The sequence below is a fragment of the Phoca vitulina genome, unplaced genomic scaffold, assembly GCF_004348235.1.
Source record: "Phoca vitulina isolate PV1807 unplaced genomic scaffold, GSC_HSeal_1.0 scaffold1, whole genome shotgun sequence".
Lineage (NCBI taxonomy): Eukaryota > Metazoa > Chordata > Mammalia > Carnivora > Phocidae > Phoca > Phoca vitulina.
Genome location: NW_022589704.1, coordinates 26,811,456 through 26,832,200, shown reverse-complemented (window position 1 = coordinate 26,832,200; position 20,745 = coordinate 26,811,456). Strand labels below are relative to the sequence as shown.

General features: G+C 37.9%; 1 protein-coding gene across 20 annotated transcripts in view; it reads left to right on the top strand.

Annotated features, from left to right (window-relative positions):
- The window catches only part of MAP2 (microtubule associated protein 2), a 280,028-nt gene that overhangs the window by 144,650 nt on the left and 114,633 nt on the right, over nucleotides 1-20,745 (top strand). Inside the window, exon 3 of one of the 20 annotated variants that reach the window (XM_032403325.1) lies at nucleotides 70-130. The exons of the other annotated variants lie outside the window; for them this stretch is intronic. The gene's annotated coding sequence lies outside the window, so the exon portion shown is untranslated. The remainder of the gene's footprint in view (nucleotides 1-69; nucleotides 131-20,745) is intronic. 20 annotated transcript variants of the gene reach the window in all.

The following is a 20,745-nucleotide window of genomic DNA, read 5'->3' as shown; positions in this document are numbered from 1 at the left end:
ATGACCTCCCAAAGCTCACAGCAATCTCTGGAATGGGAATGGCAGATCTTGTTGTTATATTTATTACAGATGAGAAAACTGAAGTTTGAAGAATGCAAATGACCTACCCAAGTCCCTCCACTAGGAAACGGTAAATCTTTGGCTCATATCCTTGTTCTGACTCTTAAGGCTTTTACTTTCTACTAATATGCAGCCAAAGCAGATAAATGAGTGTATTGTCCCAAATATGGAATATTTTAATAATGCACTGACTTGATTGCTAAAATAAAGAACACATTCCAAGGTAGGCCTGTGTTACTGCTCTGCTCTCCCAAAAGACTCTTGCCCTTTAGATTCCTGGATTAGTATAGCATGGAGCTCAGTAAATATTAGTAAAAATAGCAGCTATTACTGAAAAGGCTTTATACTTTTCAGTATGAAAAAGAGATCAGATTAAATATACCACAGAAATGTAATCTTAATGATTTAAAAAGCATTTGACAGATAAAGAAGAATCCATTGTTTTAAGTTTCACATCCATTGTTTTAAGTTTCACCTTTTAAGCAAGTGGTAAATAACTCAGCAAGAATCTAGGATCACAAAGAAAATGATTAAAGCTTCAGAAAATCAGATCTATGGAGCATCTTTGATTTGCCTATTTTTAGGATAATTGTAAGAACTTATAAAGAATAAGCTGGAAGCTATGGATCCAAGTTCTGATCTCAGCTATAGAAAGGGAAGGGTAGCATATGTAAAAAAAAATTATTAACCTCAGAGACCTCAGAGTTAGGGCTGAGATTAGGTGTCTCCAGGCAGACAGCAATAAGCCTGGGTCCACTGAGGACTGAGGACATTGTCATTGAGGTAACCTATCTCTTCCCCAAATTCTCCTTTCCGTCATCTTCATCCAGGTTCTCATTATTGCGGCCAGGGTTGCTGAAATGCTTTTATCTTGTCTTCCTGCCCCAAACGCCATCACCCCATTAATCTCCTAGACAAACTGTTAATACAAACTCTTCTTTGGCCCTTGTTTGCTCTCTTGAGTTGTGCTGGCCAATAAATATGGTAGCAGCTAGCCACATGCAACTATTTAAATCTAAATTAATTAAAATGAAAAGAATAAAAATTTTACCTCCTTAGTCATACTAACCACATTTCAAGTGCTCCATAGCCACATTACTTTTATAGAAGCATTACCTACTGCAGCCTATTTCCATTATGACATAACTTTCATTGGAGAGGGCTGATCTGGAGCATAACCACACCCCTCACCCAAGCATCCATTGCCTACAGTGACCTCTCCTTATCCCTCACTACCTTGGCACACACCCTCCACTCCACACATTTTTCTCCTCCTCTTCCTCATCACCATTACTACAATTACAATTAAAATATTAATAACCCTTATTTACCTAGTCCATATTATGTGCTAAGTACATACATTTTTAGAAGAAGAGAGGGAGGAGTGGAGGAAGAAGAAAAAGAAGAACTCTATAGAGTGGGGGTTTTTTTAATCCCCATTTCACAGAAGAGGTTTAATGAAGTCAAGTATATTTCCCAAAGATAAAGAGGTTATTATTAGTGGAGCTTAAAGAAAAACCCAGGTCTATCTGGCCCCATAGCCATAGCATTTTACTCTGAGCCAGTGATTCTTAACCAGGGACAATTTGCCCCTTCTGCCAGGGGTCATTTGGAAATGACCATTTGAAATTATATCTTTTTAACTCAGAGAAACTTTCCTCTGGCTTTCTTTTTCTTGCTATCCCTGCCTCTGTTCTATATTAAGGAGATCCCTATTGATAAATGTTGGACTTACTGGATTGATCTGTTTTAGCTCCTTTTTCACATATTTTTAAAATCTTTTTCACTTTTTCTACATTCAATGAGTTTTTTCTTATCAGCTGAATTATTATTTGCCTCTAGCCCTGACAGTTCTATTTTTAATTAATTCATGAACTACCTATTTGGGAAATCATATATTAATTTCCAGGAACGTTTTCTTATCCTCTAATCGATACTTTTCTAAAATTCATTTTTGGAAGGAAGTTCATTTTAAAGTATGCAATATTTCAGATCTCTCTGAGAAGGATAATTGTAAATTCCCTTGTTCCCTGAATCGTCTCTATTTCCTCAGGAGTCATTTTAAAAAATATTTTTCTTGTTCATGCTGCTGGTTTTTCTCAAATATCTTGATTTGGAGGATTTGGGGGTTTTTGTTTTTATGTATGAAGACCTAGGCTGAGGATGATAGGTACCTGCTGTAAGTTTCCTCTGCAGTCATGCAGATCTGCACCTCCAATCACCATGAAAGCTGCCTACAGGTTCTGGATAAGTGGGCAGAGTCTCAGGAAGCAGGTATCCCAGGAGGAGGATGGAGATGCAACTGGCAAGTGAGCAGGTTAGGATCCCTACAATTGTTTCAGTTCTGCATAGATCTATCTATACTAGACGTGGTTCCCAAACTAATCACTTTCTTTCATTAAAGGCTAGTTCTTGTTTTCACCGTTGGGGGCAAAAGCTTCTCCTGTCACTAAAAATGTAGCAAGGAGGAAGAAGAATAGAAAGGGTCCCAATTGTTATGAATATGTTTCCTTTTTTAAAAAAACTTTTAAAATTTATTTATTTAGAGAGAGAGTGTGCGAGCAGGGGGAAGGGACAGGGGGAGAGGGAGAGAGAGAATCTCAAGTAGACTCTGCGCTGAGCCTGGAGCCAATGCAGGCTGGATCTCAAGAGATCATGACCTGAACTGAAATCAAGAGTAGGACACTTAACTGACTGAGCCACCCAGGCGCTCCCTGAATACATTTCTTAATGAATTGCTATGATAGTCTCAGCCTCCTTGGACCCTGTATTTGAAAACTCTAAGCTTGGGATTTCTCCAGGTTCCCTTGCGATGGACCTACTGTTAACTTGGGGCCTCCTTGCAGCAGTTTTTTCTTTCTTTCTCCATCTATATTCTGACTTCTAGGATATCTTCAAAATTTTTTGTTAGGGTTATATTATTTTTCAACATTTTTATTACTTTAATAATAATTAGGAGAAAGGAGAAGTGTGTGTGGTAACTCCTCCATTACCATTCTTTACTATGAATTTTTATAGCATTGATCTAAGTTGTACTCTTTGTACTTACTATTCCAGTGTTCTATCTTTCCTATTTACTAGTTAGTTGGAAAAATTACTTCCCTTTCCTGGGCCTTTTGTTTTCTGTAAAATAAAGATCACATCTGATTTTCAGAGTTGAGATAGAACATAGGAATGCATGTTGAAAGCTGTACCATAGAATATAAATGTAAGCTATCTTTATATATAAGACGTTGTCATAGGTCCAGAGTAACAAATAATGCAAACGTGGAGAATAGCCATGGTTACAAGAAAACCCTTTGCCTGTGCATTAGGAAATGCAAGTGATGCCAACTTGAGACTAGAATAAAACTCTACCTGCAATGCAAAAGAACCAGAAATTATGTGTTAATAGCAATAATAAAATAAGCAGTTGTTCATGGATATATTTTACACCTAATGGAAAACCAAAGACAAAAGCGGACCAAGAATGTGGTTGATGTACCACATTGCTCAATTAAAACAAATTTGAATTTTAGGTTTGGCAAGAATGTATGACTTAATGTCGTGTGATCGATACCTTTTACTTGGAAAAATTAAGAATGTGAATATTTATGATACTAATGAGTGTAATTTAGTGTTACTAATTAGCTGCCCCCAAAATATTACTGCTTTAAGATGGCTTCAGTTACTTGAAGGTTTCTGCTCTGTCAGTCAAGACATGAAGCACCAGTAAAAGGAAAATAAAGAAAATTAGAATGACAGTAAACAGTAAATGTAAAAGTTGTAGAAATGGTAACAGAAAATTAAATGTAGAAAGAAAGTTAAGAGTCCCAGCAGCCTTTGAATTCAACCTACTGGGAACAATTTGTAGAAAATTGATGAAAGGAGTATTTTCCCTAAATTATTATTAAACCCAGCATCTTATCTTATTGATAGCCTTTATTCTTAGAAACAAACAGAACACATCAAACAGGGCGCCTGGGTGGCTCAGTCGTTAAGCGTCTGCCTTCGGCTCAGGTCATGATCCTAGGGTCCTGGGATCGAGTCCCACATCGGGCTCCCTGCTCGGCAGGAAGCCTGCTTCTCCCTCTCTCACTCCCCCTGCTTGTGTTCCTGCTCTCGCTATCTCTCTCTCTGTCAAATAAATAAATAAAATCTTTAAAAAAAAAAAAAAAAAAAAAAAAAAAAAAAAAAAGAACACATCAAACAGACAAAACAAAATAAATCAATGTGAGTGTACGCTGAGTGATGCAGATATGATTCACTCTCTGACTGCTATTAATTCTCATTTTCTGCATGTGGTTATTACATTCTGAAGTTGAATGTCTGTAGAGGATAAGGCACCAGCCATAGTTAAATGTTAATGGATCCAGTGACATAATTTAAATTCAAGGCCTCATCCAAAGGAATGTGAATAAAATGCATTTGTTTGGCTTTTTATGGCCACTATTAAAAGTAAAGGAAATGAAACCATAAACAACTAGGCTCAGATATTGGCCTAGCTGAGGCTGCTTTGTAGCAGTAGAAAGCCGTATTTATTGACGGGGCAGCTCTGTTTAACTTACCCAGTCTATCTCGATTACCACCGAGGTTAAAAAAATGTACTTGGCGGCTTAGACAAAATGTGGAATGCTAATACAAAGTGAGTTCATTCCAATGTATTTTAATTTTCTGTTGTTGTACAGGGCCGGTACAATTTGTGTTATTTTTTCCTGCTTCATTTCTAAGGCCTTAGCCCATAGTTAATGTGGTCCCGATTACTTTTGCCCCCAATATTGATTGTCTCTTTCTTCCTCAGTAATAAAAGGACCCCTGCTATTTGGTGGTTTCGTGGGCAAATGGACACTCAGAATAAGATCCAGAATTCCAGCCTCCCTGGCAACTAGGGGGAAACTACTTGACTAATTTTCAGACAATAAGATATGAACTAAAGTTGTGTGTGAAACTGACATTAACTGCTTAAAAGGAAAGAGTGCACTCTTCATCACTCTTTCTTCCTTTCTGCTGGTAGGAAGGAATTCAGACTTGATGGCTAGAATTTCTGCAGTCATGTTGAATATGATATAACCTTGTAACGAATTTCCATTTTGTTGAAGCCACTGTTATTTGGAGTTCTTCCATGACTTACAGCCTACCCTAGTCATCATTTGTATAACAACTTTGCAAACTTTAGAGTTACTTTCAAAGGCTCTGAAATGTCATCTTATCAAGTATCATTATTCTTTATATAAATAACACTTATATTAAAATTGTTACTCAAAGGGGCGCCTAGCTGGCTCAGTGGGTAGAGCCTGCCACTCTTGACCTTGGGTTTGTGAGTTCAAGCCCCACTTTGGGTGTAGAGCTAACTTTAAAAAAAAAAAAATTATTACCTAAAATATACTAGTCCAATCAGTTACCAAGTCGTATCAATACTACTTCCTAGACATACTTCAAAACCATCCAGTTCATCCATATCCCCAAGGACTGTGTTAGTTTCCCATCACCGTTGATCTTGACCACGGTGATAGCTGCCCGCATCAATGCTTGCTCTACATAAGCCGTTACACACATAGTCACTGGACGCATCTTCTAAAAATACAATCTAATCATGATATTCCTGTGTTTAAAACCATAGAATTCATAATAAAGTCAGGAATCAGCCTCTTTGTCTGACTCTCCAGGCCCATCCTGGCTTTATTCCCTGGGGGCTATTACACATATTTTTATTCTCTTTGCCTGGAACACTCTTTCTATGCCTCTCCCCTCCCCTCCCACTTCCTTTGCCCCTCTACTTATTTAAGTCCTGTTCATTGGTCAGGTCTGAGATTTCCCAGGTAAGTCTTCTGTCAGCCTCTGGCCTCACAGGTCTGCTCCTTACATACTCCCGTAGCGCTCTGCATTTCTTTCACTTGTATTTATGTTTCCTCCACAAGACCAGAACCTCCATGACTGTGTGCCTCATTCCTAACCGAATCCCAGAACCTACTGAGGAGACTGGTGCAGAGCAGGTGCTCAAACAACGATGTTGACTAACAGACTGATCCTTTATTCTCTTCTCCTTCCCTAAAAAGCATCTGATATCTCATCCAAAGTTCCACTTAGCAAAATCCCATCCATCCTCTGGATCATCAAAACCATGTATATGCTCTCTCCTTTTAATTAGATATTTACTTTATTCCCACCCCTTTTTATGACTTTATTTTTTTTAGAACAATTTTAAGTTTACAACAAAATTGAAAGTACGGAGATTTCCCATATACCCGCTTCCCCCACACATTCATAGCCTCCCCTGGGACCAGCATCAGTCACCAGAATGGTACATTTTCCACCAAGGATGAACACTGACACCTCATAATTCACTCAGAGTCCATAGCTTACCTTAGGATGCACTCTTGGTGTTGTCCATTCAGTGGGTTTGACAAATGTATAATGACATGTTTCTAAGATTGTAGTATCATATTGTTACTGCCTTAAAAATCCTCTCTGCTCCACCTCTTCATCCTCCCCCTTTCTATCAATATTTACTTTCCTTGTAATCATATGCTAGACTTTAATTACAGTCATTTGTTTACAGAATTCTAAATTTTGGAGGGAACACATTCTAGAAAATATGAAGTCTTTTAGAAAAGTTTTTTTTTTTTAATAATAACAGCCTCAATTTAAAAAGCTATTTATTATAATGCCTTCATCCCAACAGAGCAGGCATTTCTGGAGGCTATGGCTATTATTGCCTATTGCAAGTGGAATGGCACACTAAAGGCATTAAACAAACGGTATTATAATGTATTGAAATAAGTACAGACTTTGAAGTTAGATACCCATAGGTTCAAAGCCAGGCCGTGCCCCTCATCAGCTGTGAGAAATTGGGAATTTATCAAGCCTCAGTTGTATAAAACAGGAATGACAATAACAACCTGATTAGGCCTTGCAGGAGTTAAGGAAGGTAATTTACATAGCGGAAGCCCTGTAATTGGTAGCGATTATTATGACTTTCTAAGTTTTCATTTCTCCACCCTCTTCGCAAGAGACAAGGAAGATGCTTGGCTCTTTATGTTGTTTGGAAGCTGAGGAATATCAGTTTGATAAAGGCAAGGCCTAATATTAAATAAAAGATAAGACCTGTAGAAGTGTTGAAGGTACTGTACAGTTTAGTTTCTCATGCCCCTTTTCTCCTTTCTGCCCACTCTACTACCATAGATAAGTAAATAAACAAACAGGTGAAAAGCAGCAAGGCGAAAGATGAAAGTATGTTAAATCATCCAAGGTCTGCAGAAAGGCCTGGAAATTATATACATTCTAAATTACACCACCTGAGACCACTCTGCTCTCAGGAGAGAAGCTGGCTTGGGGAGATGTTAAAAGAGTTCAGCTGTCTCCCCTGAGGTTTATCTGCAATGCAGATTTTTCTGAGGCTTTCCTAGCTATTTCAGCCTCCAGACCGATGAGCTGCTCTCAGCCTGCCCAGCTAGCTTAATAGGATTTGTCTTCTCTACAGCCTGCTTCCGGGGTTGTCCGCCACCAGAACATGTTCTGGATAAACCTTTTCCCTCCCAACTTTACATCAAAATCCCTACCAATCCCCAAAGTTACAAGGGTCCACTGTTGCCTGACTCCAAGAAAGGTAAATTATTGAGGAATTATTTTCCGCACTCTGCCTCTTGCTTCACGCTTGTTATGTTTTGCAGAAGCTGTCAGTCCCTGTTGCAGAATAAAGAGTAGCATACTCCTTGTGGGGCTGGTGGAGCCAGGACACTGGGGGTGGGCTTGGAGGCAGCCGCCCGGAATTTGCAGGCTCGCCCCCACCCGCCCAGGTGTTAGTGCTGCTCAGCTATCTGATTTCATAGGCTCTGCTCTTCCTTCTCAGCAGGACTCAACGTATCAGTTGAGCCAGGATTGTGACTATACCACCTTTCCCGCAGGTTAAGGCGATGCTTTCTTTATGTGCACAGATCTGCGCTCAGGTTTTTATAACTGAGCAAGCATATTGTTGAGAGGCCGATAGCTGAGATCAGTTCAGGTTGAGGTTTCTCTCACTGATAGCTGTGTGCTCCGGCCAGTAACTCCGTAGGGAGAGGTTTCTCACCAGTAAATGTCAATAATCCTCACTTCAAAATTGTGAGAAACAAATGTCACATGGGTTATGAAGTGTTTAGCAAGATTGTCAAGTACTTAATACATCTTCATTTTTAAAGCCTTACGTTTTGTATCTACAAATAAAAATTAGATTGTAAAACAGACTCTACTTAATGACATTTCTACTACAGTTGGGTACCTAGAGGTGGTAAATAATAGTGGCTAGTATTCCAATTATTTTTATTTATATTTAGTGATAAACACTAGTTTATCACTTTTCCAGTTTTTCCTTGTTTTTCTCTTTAGTCATAATAATGGAGGGATTTATTTTCAGAACATTTCATGAAGAATTGTCTCATTCATTTCTACATCTCACATGAAAAAAATAATTTTCCTTTTAGGCTTAATTTTAACCATGTTTTGTATTTCTGGAAAACGAACTTTTTGTATCCAGAGGGAAAAATTACTTATCTTCATGAGATATTTAATAATCTTTGCTATTTAAAACATTCTTTTTTTAAAAAAAAAAAAGGTAAATAGCTGCTCCTTATTTAGAAAGAGAATGAAGTCTTATGAATTACGTCCGAAATGCAGTAGGCTTGGAAGTCAATATGCTATAAAGGTATGCTCCTGGGAGTTTTTATTTCTTTAATGTTTGTTCCCCATGTGTCGCTAATGACTTACCAAGTGTGTAAATGAGAAGACTGCTGATTGATTCTGGTTTCATCAGGAATGATTCTTGAGTCTACTACAAAACAGTTCTAGGAAGGTCAAATTACATTTGGCTGGCAATGTATTTTTCTGCTAAAGAAGACCTGCAGATAAGAAAGGATAAAGGGTATTCAGCATCTTAGTCTCCTTCGAAGGAGTACTAATATTCTTTAAAATAAATCTTAAAGATTTACACTTTGTATCTACAAACTAAAATTAAATTGTAAAACAGACTACTTGACAACATTTGAGGAAGGAGGTGGTTTACTTGTGTGACATGCATTAACTCTCCTAAACTTTAAGGTTCATCTTCATAAATTCCTTTTGTCACAGACATGTGGTGTGAAAAATCTCTCCAACTAATTTATACAACATCTGACTCAAGCATATAATGTGTTGTTGTTTTTCTAAACTAATTGTTTGGCTTTTGAATTTTATCTAGTTTAAAAGGGAAATTGACTAATATGCTTTACCTTCAGTTCAGCTCGTTCAACTATTTATTTGCTTTTTATATTCCCTTAACATGAAACAAATCCACTCTCGGTTAAAAAGAAAAAAGTGGGCAGATTCACTTACTGTCGGGGTTAAAAATATAATTGACTTTTAAAGCAAATATAAAAGCTATTAGGGTTTTTTTTCCTTCAAATACATTTAGATAGAATTAGCAAAGGATGCCAAGGGCAGTGGGCTACCTGTTCAGTGATGAACTAAGGGTGGCTGACCATTCTGTCCACGTTCTGCTTCAGCCAGACCCAGAGTCACCATGGCATCCCTTTGCTGTCGGAAGGCTTGAGCTTTCTGTCAGCTCACTGGATTAGAATCCCAGCACTTTGAAGAGCTAGTGTAAATAGGAGGATCAATACAGAAATAGACCCTAAACTTCTATTACTAGTACTGACAATTAATACCTACTGCCAATAAAAATACACATTTGCACTGGGAGTCTCTTGTCATCAGCTCATTGCACAGGAAACAGCGCCCCTGACAACTGAAAGAGACCAAGAAGACTCAGGTTCTTATAAAAACCTTAGTGGATTTTGAGCACACCAAAACTAGACCAATTCTCCAATAGGACTTTTGTAAATGTGAAGTACTTCCTATGGGGCTTGGTGTCACTTCTCTAAAATCAATATTGCACATTGGAAATTCTCTACCAAATTTTGAAATGGCTTCATAACTTGCCCTGTTTTCTGGAAATAGGAAGGAGGCTGGCAAGAGATACTCTGGTGACCATACTTCTCTGGCAGCCGTAAGAGGGAGGCTAATGACGCAGGCAGACATCTCATGTTCAAAAATCAATGGCTTGAACGGAGTCCACGTACAACAGAAACTGTTTAATCTTAAATATCCTTAAGATTTTTAAGATAAGATGAAATATCCTTAAGTAAGTAGATCATGGGCTGTGCACAGCCATTTTTCATCTAACTCGAGCCAGGAGTCAAACTGGCTTCCAGCATGGACACAATGTTAGTTGAACAGGATCGCTTTTCCAAACAGGACCTGAGGTCAGGAAGTGTCTGGGAAAAATAAACCCTTTAATTTATTTAAGGTGAAAGTACAATGTCGAAACTACAATATGGCATGGCTATTCTTTTTTTTTCTACGTAGAATGCTCCCCATGACTGATGCCTAAGAAGACCATGACCCTAATCAATAATCAGTAGAGAGAACTTTATCACCTCCAGTGTACCTTCATAGTTATTGTCTCATTTGATGTACAAACTTGAAAGTGGAGCTTAGCACAGTCAATGGCATGTACATGAACAGTATCCTCCCTAATGATGTTCCATTGACCTTTGGTATCTAGAAGAGAAAAACAGGCACAGAGCAAACATTTAAGGGTATGCTTTCAAAGCTTTTCTGCTTGATGGTGGGCAGTTCCTTTTGCTCAGTGTTAATAGCTAAGTGGGGAGAGGGGTCACTCTCCCTCTTTCATCCCTGTTTAGCCTTTGCTCATCTCTTTGTATTCCCTATTTGTGGCCAAATACCCCAATGGCCACAGTTTTGCACATTTTTGGCAGAATCTCAATTTTTGGAATAAATGTAATGCTATATAAGAGGACCCTTCTTTTTAGTAATTGTTCTGATCTTTTCAGAACAGCCCACAAGTGCTGTTACTGATTCTGAAGTTCATCTAACAATCTAAAGGATGTGTGTGCTCAGGTGGCAAAAAGACAGATTTGGGAAAGTTTATATAATGCCAAGGTAAATCCACAGATGTCCTGCTTTTGCTGGACAGAGGAATGAGCAATTGCCTGGGGGGACATGTTACACATTCCAGTGAGCTAAGGGTTCTGCCTTGCTGAGCTGTGGCAGGTCCCATGGTCTGCTAGAGGATTTTGTTTTGCATACTGTGTGCATTCACTAGTTTGCATTAATTTACCTCTGAGAGTCACTGATCTCTCCAGCATTAAGGAGAGGTACTAAAAAGAAGGCTGTAGATTAGGGTGGGGACCAAGAAAGATGAACAGATTTTAGAATGATTGCATTTGTTTAATGATAGCTTCAAGTTAGTATTCCCAGTAGATACCAAGGTATTCATTAAATCTGTGACCAGTGCCCTTGAAACAAGAATGCTGTACAAATCCCTGTCTTAATCCACCCTAATCCAGATGAGCTAATTTGGTAGTTTGGCCCTTGCATTAACTACAATGACTGTCACACAGGGAGTTCAGTGCCCTCTCCACGTAATCATAAATTGTAGCAAAAAGGATTTTGCTCCGGGTCTCAAGAATCTTACCAATATTCATTTTAGTGATTCATTTGTTCTCCGGTATGAACATCAGCAGTTAAAATAGAATTATAACTAAAAAAAGGGAGATCTTCTTAATGTGACTATCTCGCTTTCTCTTAGAAGCTCTTTGTAAAGGATTTCCATAAAATTGTCACGGTATTTTGCTGGAGTAACTTACAATGGCAGTGTGTTTTATGGAGAGCAGTTGGGATTTTTCCATATTATGCAGACAGGCAGGCCAATAACCCTGTGTATATGAGCCTTGTTTGTGGGGAGAACACTGTTAGGTTCTTTTATTGCTTAAGTAAAAATAACAAATAATTATCCTTCTGTAAAAGAAAATACTGATAATTATAATTTGCCAGGCATGTTGTATATGGGGACAGGAAAGACAAAGTGTTAGTGTCGGCAAATCCCAAAACAATACTCTGCAGACTGAAATAAACTCCCACATCTAACAGCCTCCCCACAGAAATCCTAAAAACTTCAGGGTCTGAACAAGACCGTATAGTTATGATATATTAAGCATAATCAGAGAGATGAAGATTTTAAACACAGTCCAGAATTTCCCACTTTATTTTAGTTAGTGTAGTGGAAATATACTGACAGAGAAAGAGATTGAGAGAGAGAATGCACAAATGAATAAATAAGCTCTGAAAGGAAGATATTTAGATATAAGTCACTAAGTCTTGTAAGAAACAATTTAAAAAGTTCAAGATGCTTCTAGCTCTGTTTATTAGTAGTCTCCACTAAACTATTTTGGTGAGACTCAAGTCAGTATCCTAGGAAGTTCTGTGTGACTTTTAGATAGCAGTTATGGAAATAGATTTATTCAAAATGAGCTCTTTTGCTTTTGACATATACAAGATAGCTTCATTCTCTGACAAGAATTGGTATAGGAAAAGGACATTTGACATGAATCTTTTGCAAACACAGATCAAATTTCATTAAAAACATAGTGGGAAAAAAAAGTGTGATGGAATCATTAGTTTGGAAAAAATATAATTAGACATTATGAAATAAGTTTATTATAACTCTGCATAGAAATTTTTACACATTATAATTCCACCTATAGGCTGACTCTAAGAAAAACTAGTGTTACCCAAGGGATAGATGGATGTTTAAGTGGATGATCATTTTATAAGCAGTCAGCTCATTACTGATCTATATTCACATTATGATGAGAGGAGACCCAGTAGAAAAGAAATTTTCCAAATTTGTAAAATGGTTTCCCTTGCTTAGAATCATGTATCAAGGCTTTTCTTCAAGAAATCACCCATTTACTTGACACCACCACAGAGGACTATTAGCAATAAGTTTTTCAGTCTTTTTGATTTCTGGCTCTTTCAGAAAATCACTTGAAGACTGTTTCTAAATATATGTCCATGGGTAAAAATACCCACCCAGAGTGGCTGGGTATGACTCCACATGTTTTGTTTTCAGGCTCAGTAAAGGGACAGGTTGTTCCTCTTGATATTAACATGTGAAAAAAGAAATAAGGAAATTGGTGTTAAAGTTCTAGCAGATTCACTTTGTGGACCCAGTTTAATCCGAAGCCAGTTAATTAGCATTTATCTCTGTTAAATTGGGCGTATAGAGAAGCTTTGGAAAAATCTGTACAAATTCCTTCATTCTGATGATATCATTTTGAATGCAATAAATAATTATGACATTTGATAGTTGAAATCATGTCTATGAGTCATTTGCTTTTGCATCTATCAGTGAGGCTGTCTTTCCTTTTTGGTGCTGAGTAACTGCATAATTAAATTGTCATTTAAAGAAAAAAAACAGCAGAATGTCAAATGCTTACTCTAGTGACACATGATAAAGAAGATCTCATATTTGTATTTTAAGAGGACTCCACAGTAAACTTATAGTATTAATGATACTAAATAAATCATTTGCTATTGTGTTCCTGTTAAACTCCAGCAGAAACATTTATTAACTTAAATGTATTTTTTAAGTTGTTTTATTTTTAATGATCAGAAAAACTAATAGCATCTGCCTGTTCATGTAATAAAATAATGGCAAACTCATTCAGTCACCAATACTTCTTATATTACACTGGATTCATTCAAGGTACATTTCCAAGTAGGAGGTATTTTACTTTCAAAAAGAGCTGGGAACTATATAAACATGGGATACAAATTATCATTTAAAACATTTTCAAAAGTTGAGGGATGTTCTGAGTATTTAATTTTTTCTCTTAAAAGAGATATATACTTAAATACAGTGAGAAACAACTCTTCCATTGATGAAGATGAATTACTGAAGAGAGTATATAAAATTTGATCCCGGGGTCAGTCCATACCAAACACATTTTGAAATATAATACATTATTCCGCCATCCCTTTTAGTGGTCTTCACTGTAATGATCCTGTGTGGCTGCCTAACCCCTGTGAGTGTGCTCCATCACTAGGTCCTGACCAGCCTGGTTCCTTTGACCCCAGAATCCTCACTGTGAAAGTCCCAAGCTAAAAGCTTATTGCTTAAACCTGCTTGTATTTCTAGGTCCCATCTCCTTATTCCCCTTGCTATCCAAACTCCTCGAACATGTTCACCTCACTTATTGCCTCATTTATCTGTCCTCTTGTCTTCATAGCATTTTGCTAGATTTTTTTCTTTCACCCTTCTACTCATAAAACATTTTTGAGAGATCTCCTGTGCTCATCTTATTTAAAAAATCAAATGGTTGCCTCCCAGCTTTTAGGCTGAATGACCTCTCTTTGCCCCAGCAACGGTGCAGTGGGAAGAAAACTGAAAACCTGATTTCGGTCTTGACTGCCTCCCACCTATGACTGCGAGACCTCAGACAAGTTATAAACCATGAAAAGACTATCAAAGATTAAATACTGTGTGCATGCATAAAAGATATTACTAGTGGCCACCCGTTTCTCCTTGAAATTGCTTTTTCATCAGAGTCTGCAATACTGACTTGTCTTGTTTCTTCATTATTGTCTTTGCTAGCTTTTCCTCATGCTGCCACCCTACCGTTGGTCTATCTCAAGACTATTGGTCTATCTCAAGACACTTGTTCCACATACATTTGATCAGCTTATCCATTTCAATTCAAGATTAATCTTCCTAAAACTCCACTGATTTATAAAATCTAAACTACCTAAAACCTCCAAAAAATCCCTGTTACTGCAGAATAAATATACGTTCTCCCAACTAAGATTCCAAGCTCTCTGTCATATGGCCCCAACCTACGTTTCCAATTCCCCCAAATTCCCCGTGTACCAACCACTTGTAGTTCTCATTGCCCCCATCTTCTCCTGCTTCTATTCTTTTGCTTCTACTGTTGTCTCAGTTTCTTCTTCGTACCTCATCCTTGCTTGCCTAAATCATATGTAACTATAACGTTCACCTGAAATACCATGCTGTCCTGAATAATTGAAATTCAACATAATCTCTCCTTTGATTCAGGACAGTCCCTGATTTGTACTTTTCATCTGTACTCTTACCCTATGCTTTGTGTTACAGTTAATTACCATCCCAGATAGGATGATGTAAGCTCCTTGAAATCAGGGAGGGTGTTTCACGCATTTTTTTTAACAGGTCTAAGTAGACAAGGTATAATTTAGTGTTTAATGTATAATAACCAGTGAAGAAATATTCAGAATGAGGGTGCCTGGGTGGCTCAGTCGGTTAAGCATCTGCCTTTGGCTCAGGTCATGATCCCAGGGTCCTGGGATGGAGCCCCACATCGGGCTTCCTGCTCAGCCAGGAGTTGGCTTCTCCCTCTCCGTCTGCCCCTCCCCTCCTTGTGTGCATGCACTCTCTCTCTCTCTCTCTCTCTCTCTCAAATAAATAAATAATCTTTAAAAAGGAGAAATACTCAGAAATACTTAAACCTCTTGGAAAACTTAAACTTCTAAAAAAAGTTTTAATGTTTACTGGATTATTTCAGTTTTAGTATTAAAACCATGAATTAATGTAGCCACTGGGTCATTGATATTTTTTAGTAACAGCTATACTGAGATATACTTCACATACAAAAATTCAGCCTTTCAAATTACACAATTCCGTGATTTTTTAGTATATTTAGAGATATGCAACCATCTCCACTACCTAACTTGAGTACATTTTCATCATCTGCCCCAAAACACACTCCATACCTATTGGCAGTCACTCCCAATTTCCACCTCCTTTAGACTCTAGGCAACTGCTAATCTAGTTTCTATCTCTGATTTGCCTTTTCTTCTGGACATTTCATATAAATGAAGTAATACAACATGTGGTCTTTGGAGAGAGGCTTCTTTTACTCAGCATAATATTTCAAGGGTTCATTCATGTTGTAGCAAGAATCAGCACTTCGTTGTTTTTTATGACCAAAGAATATTCCACCAATGAATACGCTACATTTTTTAATCCATTCATCAGTTGATGGACATTTGGGTTGTTGAGTCACTGATTTTTAAAACTGAAAACAAACCCAGTGATTATTTACTCAAATGCCCTCCTTTTGTACATGTGAAACTGAAGCAGAAAGAGGTATTATTGGACTTTTAACTAGACAGCTATTGGGTTTCTGATTATTTTAGATGCTAGGTCAATAACAATATGATGTAAACATTTTTTTAATTCATTCTTCCATATGGTTAATAAATAGCTATAGAGCACCAAGTCCTTATGGTCTGGGTAGCAAAAACAGTTATGGTCTTTGTCCTTATGAAGCTTAGAGTCTAGTGGGGGAATAACCTTAAAACAAATAATTATATAAATAAGTGCAAAATTAGAACTATAATAGCTGCTATGAAGGAGAGATTCATGAGCTGATCTTGTCAGGGAGGATAATTTAGCTATGATCTATGAATAAGTAATACTAAACTAGGCAAAGAGGATGGAAAAGAGCATTTCAGGTAGAGCAAAAGCACATGCAAAGGCCCTGTGGCTACAGGAGCATGATGTATAAGGGGGGACACCAGAAGGCTAGTAAAACAGAAGACGAGGGTAAGGGGGCCATAGTATAGAATGAGACTGGAGAGAGAAATAAGTCCTGGTGAGGCAGAGTATTCCAGGACAAAGTAATGATTTTAGTCTTTTTCCTAAGAGCATTGGACCATTGAAGTATTTTCATCCCAGAACAATGTAAGCAAAAAGGAAGTGCGCGTTGCCTTATATTCCTCTCCCAGGGCTGAGACGCATTTAAAAAGGTAAAACTTGCTGGGTAATACATATCTGTTTTACCAAAACTTGTGGTAGAATCTGTGGCATTTAAAGTTTGTTTTTACTGAATTCCTTGTTATCCAAAGTAGAAACTTGTGTTATTTTAACAGAATAAACAGCCTCCTTATTAGAATTTTCCAATTCATTTTTGTAAAGAGCTATTCTTTCCAAACCTCCTACAGAATAAGCAATCAAAGCTACTTGAGAATAAATAGATATATAAAGGTCACATTTTTTTCCATTGCACAATAATCATGTTTTAGACCTGTAAGATCTCAAGAGTACAGAAATAGTTCTCTAAACTGCAAATGGTTAATATCTAATTCTTTAGCCCAACTGCTTTAACTTGAGGTTTCTTGGCTCCCAGGCAGTATGTGAATGGGACACAGGAAGCTTTTGTATAAGTAAAGGTCATGCCTACATGGGCGTAGATCCAAAGCTTTCATTAAATTTTATAAAGAGTCTGTCACACACAAAAAGCTAAAAACCAGATTTTTGGAGAAGAGAAACAACCCATAAATTACCAGGAAAAATATTTGGGATTACTCTATATCACTAAAAGAAGACTAAGCCCATACAATTAAAAACAACAAAAACTAGCAACATTTAAACGAACAGCTATTACTAAGCTAATATCACCAGAACCACATCTCCTTTTATTTTTTTTAATTGGTATCTAGTCACGGTCAAAAAAATCATAATTATGCTAATAAGATTCGTTCTATATCATATAGCAGTTATTTCTCAAATTGGGATCCCCAGATCACCCTCTTAGAGGTCATACTGAGTACTTGTGAGGGATGTCGATTCCGGCACCCACTCTGGACCTCTGGGAACAGAAACCCAGGACTCCGAATCTTTAGGGTCCCTGGGGATTGTGATGTCCGACCATGTTGAAAGTGCTATAAAACATGATGAATAGCAACACTCTGTTCAGTGTTTTGACAAACCAGTCCTACCCAGTTCATTGAGTTGTAGCGTAATACCACTACCATGTATCAGTGCATATACGTCAGACCCCCTACAAGAAGCTTTCCCTAACCTATCCCTAGTGCTTAAAATCATTCTCCAGGAAAGTAGATACTACTATTTACAATTTATAGAGGAAGAAATTATGCCTGATGAAATTAAATAACTTGCTACATAGAGGTCTGGCTGACTCTAAAGCTTTTCTCTCCATTCTGTCAAGCCGCCTCTTATACCAGTGACCCACTGCAAGACGTATCCAGAAAAAAGAAAGTGAATGGAGTCATGTGTGAGTCTAACAGCCCCGTCATCATCCACTGAAATCCACCGTCATCAACTAAGTTACAGATTTATAATGAACAAAGTATAACAAATGAGCCTCTCTTGCTAAGCACAACTGCCTGACACATTTCTAAAAGAAGCTTCCAGATGTAACACTTTACAGGCAGGAATAGTGTGAATATGAGAAAATTGCTTCCAGTTGTTACAATTTAATAAGCAGAAAATATAAAGGAAAGCCAAATATTCTGTCATGCAAAGTGACCCTAAAATCTACTAGTATGTATCACTACCAAAAAAGAAAGGGAAAAAAGTTCCGTGTAACTGGATAAAGGAGCTGGAAGACTGTCTGTTGGGCTTCTTTAAAATATGAGCTTTTTTTTAAAAGATTTTATTTATTTATTTGAGAGAGAGAGAGCATGAGTTGGGGGGATGCTGAGGGAGCAGCAGACTCCCTGCTCCCAGGACCCTGAGATCATAACCTGAGCCGAAGGCAGATGCTTAATCGACTGAGCCACCCAGGCGTCCCTAAAATACGAGCTTTTATAAGATTTTTGCTGTGAGAGATGGTTCTGTGATATGTGTATGCTTAATTATGCTTCATCTCAGTCAACACCTTTGTTAGGCACTAATAATGAAATGATTCAATTTAAAAAAAACTGACAATCATGTCTATTTTATAGGCATTTACTTGAAAAGAGTCAAACCTCTTTGTCAAAATCATAAATATAATAAATTCTCACAATTTTGAGAGTGACTAAAAACAAATTAGTTATCATTTAGAAATATGTTTGCATTTCAGTAATGAAGTCATCAGATTAAGAATTTTTTTTTTTTAAAGATTTTATTTATTTATTTGACAGAGAGAGACACAGCGAGAGAGGGAACACAAGCAGGGGGAGTGGGAGAGAGAGAAGCAGGTTTCCCGCTGAGCAGGGAGCCCGATGCGGGGCTCGATCCCAGGACCCTGGGATCATGACCTGAGCCTGAAGGCAGACGCTTAACGACTGAGCCACCCAGGCGCCCCCAGATTAAAGAAATTTAATGTGACTTTTACCGTAACAAGGGTTTCTTCTTAAAGATCTTCACAGGTTATTTCTTTTTCAGGAAAAGGATTTTAATTGTTGAATTATTTAAGAGAAATGGCTGTTGGTTTGTAGAATACTTAAAACCAAGTGTCTGGAAAACTGGAAGCCAGAAATTGCCCCTGGATCTGCTCTGACAGAGTTATGTTACCTGTCATATAATGGCATAAAGGCTATTCCTTTTGGTCCCTGCTGGAAACTGACTCTGCTATTTAGTCGGCAGCTTTAGCAAGTAATTTGTTAGATGATTGAGAGAACTATTAAATAGACCTTTCTATTTACACTGAAATTTCAGAGGCTGTTGTAGGTAATGCAACATAATAATATGATATGCAAGAACATGGTGAGAAATGAATGGTGGATGTCTTTTGTGATAGTGCATGTAATGTAGGAAAAATGTTAGGGTTTGAAGCCAACGGCCAAGAAAGAATTCTTGAGATGTCTTTGGTACAAAAAGGTGGTTTTATTAAAGCCAGGGGACAGGACCGGTGGGGGGGGTGGAGGGGGTGGTGCAGAAAGAGCTGCACCAGGGTCATGAGGAGTGGCCCATTATATACTTTCAAGTTGGGAGGGGGTTAGGGATAGCTTTAAGTCTCTACGGAATTTTGGAAGCAAGGTTTCCATGACCTTGAGAGGGCTGGCTATTGTTAGGAAAAGGTCATTTATTATTGTCTAATAAAACCTGAGTCATGAGACCCTTCAGATGTATATCGGTGGGTCATATGCTTGGGGGATGACTGCCAACATGTATCTTGGGGGTTAGAGATAAAGGAAGTTTCCAAAGGAATTTTTATATGTTAAGGGAGACCTACAGGATCCTGGGGGTCAGGCTAAGATTGCCTTTCGCCCTTAGCAAAGTAACATCGAGGCAGCTAAGTTCCTACAGGAATGTCACTCGGCCTGTTTCAAGGACTTGTCAATGGGCTGTAGATAGTAAGGAAATGTAATAATTTTTTCTTCTGCCTTTGTTTCCCACATTTACACGGATCCCTTTAAGGCACAAAAACTTCATCTCAGAACAGATTTCAAAGGGAATCTTATTTAATGACAGAGAAGCTTATAATGTTCTTCTGACACATAAAGGTCCTTATCTTTTGGTCAAGCTATGGTATTACACGTGATTCTTCCAAATAATTTAATGGAAATCTGAGTTCCAGATTTTAATGTTATTTTAAAGTTATATCAGGATCTAATGTGTCCTCACCCTTTCATATCTATGCTCTACTGTAATGGCTTACAGTGAATTTCTGGAAGCAATTGATAAGATTACTTTCTATTATATCAGGGTCTAATTCTCCCTGTGGTCACCAGATCTCCAAAGGACCAGGGATAGCTGCTCAGGAGGTTGAAGCTGACTTTCTGTGCATGGAGAAAACATCCAGTCCACACTAACTAGATAGAGCCATCCAAAACATGAGGCAGAGACGAAGTCGCAAATGGCTTCCAGCCTCCTTTTTAACTGTTTCCCGCCCCCCCCTTTTCTTTAGCTGCATGAGTTTTCTTTTAGCTAAATGACTTTCAGTTTGGCATGACATTAAAAAATAGGATGGCTATGAGATGGAAAAAATGAAATTATAAATAAACAAAACAAAACCACTCTGCCATGGGACCTGTATTCCTTCACAGAGAAGCTACTTCTGAAATCATTAAAGTTGAAGCCTTTGTGTAAGGTGAGGTAAGGCAGGCGGCCAGGTGCAGGGGGCA